Raw genomic sequence first — 2,547 nt, forward strand, 5'->3', positions numbered from 1 at the left:
ATAGGATACTGTTTATTAAAGACCAAGATTATGCTGTTTTTGTCTAGCATTAATTTATCCCAATATATAAGTGGTCAATTTTGCATTATGAAGTCTTCTGGGTGACATAAGAGGAGTGCTATTGTCCAGGATCAAATGAAAGATACATAAATTTTTGAGCATTATGTCCTTTTGACTCTTCTATACTCCCTAAATGATATTACTCCCTTGACAAGTCATAGTAACATTGTCAAAAAAAGCAGCAGGAACCTGGTGAATCCCACACTCTAAAAAAAGCTTCTGTTCCCATTGCCAAATCTGCATTATAAAACACTATACTGAAAATATATTAATGTTCCCTCTCAGAATATAAACTTAAAATATCAATAAAAATTTTTATTTTATTAATATATTAGTATAAATTTTATATACATGATCTCAATAATACGTAATGAAAATAAGTAAGAGTAATATTTTATACAAATAAATTGTGATTCAATTAAATTACAACCAACATTAAGTCAAAAAGTAGACATTCTTAAATTTTAGATCAGTCAGTCCTTTTCATTTATTCATTTATTTATTATTGATTTGATATCACAACAGGTAATTGCAACATAATGGCAATGAAAGCCAGTCCCATTTCTAAAAGTATTTACATAAAGCCAAAGTATGAATTAAAAACATCTATATAAAATTATAGTTACATGTTCCTTCCATATGTCCCAGATAAATAAAATGAATAAGGATATCTATACAGTAACAAGTAAGTGACACGCAGAAAGTAAGAGTTAGGATAAATCTTTGCTTTAAATCATATAAACTTTTAAACTGGCAGAGCTGTACTGTCTATTGGAGTAGGGCGAAATATTTCCATAAAATTAGCTTCTGAATGATTATTTCACAGGATGAGATATTAATTAATACTCATTAACACCAGTTAGATTTCAGTCATTCATGGATGTAATATCCTATTCTTTCATGTACAAACAGGTTGTAAAAAACTTCAGAAAAAGAGATGAGACACTTAGTTCACAAAAAATTGACTTTTAAAATTTTTGAGACAGAAGTTTTTAATGTTTTTCAGTAAGCAGATGCTTTTATTTTTACACACATCAACATAATAAATATGGTTTTCTGTTAATTCTGAATAGAAAATCAAGCCAAAAAACTTTCACTTTCTCAGAAACAGTATCATTAGCATGCATTATGTTAATGAGAAAATCAATATCTACTTATTTTTTCTTTTATATCATAGCAATTCTAAACTCATGCTTAAACTCCAGTTTTCCATCATCACTTCATTTTTACCTACTTCTCTAGTAGCTATTCTAGTTAGTGTAAGTTTTTCATTATATTTGACCCTCAGTTAGAATAATAATACTTTTCTAATGAGTCTGTATTCCTAAACTATTTTTTATAAATATATTAGCTACATTTCTTCATTGGTGTTTTGAGGTGCTCCTGTTTCTGCAGACAGGGCTTAGGAGACCATATTTGGTATGAGGGATCAAACCCATCTCAAGTACATATAAGGTAAGTGCCTTAGCCCAGGTACTTATCTCTTTGGCCCCTCAATACTTGATTTTTGTGTTAACTGAGAAATCAGTTAGCCTCTATATGTCTTTTTTTCCCACTACACCCAGTGACACTCAGGGGTTATTCCTGGCTATGCGCTCAGAAATCGCTCCTGACTTGGGGGACCATATGGGACCCTGGGAGATTGAACTATGGTCCATCCTAGGCTAGAGCCAGCAAGGCAGATGCCTTACCGCTCCGCGCCACCTCTCCAGCCCTATCTATGTGTCTTAATGTTTTCATTTGTTTAAAGGTTTTTGATAAAAACAGTTCATCATTGCTTTTAAGTATCTAAATGTGTTTACATATGCAGTCTGATTTATTGTGTTAAGCTGCTAAGTGAAGTAAATATTCTAAAGAGTCTAATAAGAATTAATATTCAATTTTATTATTACTTAAAAACAAACTTTCTGTATGGAAAGTTTCACATGAAGGAATCCAACTGAAACCTTTGGTTCTTTTTACTCATTGTTCCTTCCAGAATTAACCTTCATTCTGACTTCTAAGTGCAGAGATGAATTGCCTGAATTCATGAATGGTATTGAGGCATTGCTGGTTTATTCAATAATATGTGCGTAATACTCTTGTATAATTTTTATATCACAGATTGAATTTCTGTATTGTTGCAGTGTATGCCATTGTATGCTCCTTGTGGAGTGTTTCGTGGTCTAAAATAAAATAGACTGAAGTGCTTATGAGAATTCCTGGATACAAATGTCCACTACACATTACTGATAAATAGGAATAAAGAAGAGCTTTTCAATACCTCAGCTCACAAGCAAATCGAGGCATAATCATCATTTTTCCTATTCTGCAAAGATAGGTCAAATATTTGGAAAGCTGTTAGCATCTATGTCAAGAAAACACTAATTTAACCTTTTTACTCTTGAGTATCTCAATATTTCAGGTGAGACTAATAATAGTACCTTTCCTGAAGGGTGCTACTTCACATGTATATATTATACATGATAACTTTAAATATCACATTAT

The sequence above is a fragment of the Suncus etruscus genome, chromosome 3, assembly GCF_024139225.1.
Source record: "Suncus etruscus isolate mSunEtr1 chromosome 3, mSunEtr1.pri.cur, whole genome shotgun sequence".
Taxonomy (NCBI): Eukaryota; Metazoa; Chordata; class Mammalia; order Eulipotyphla; family Soricidae; genus Suncus; species Suncus etruscus.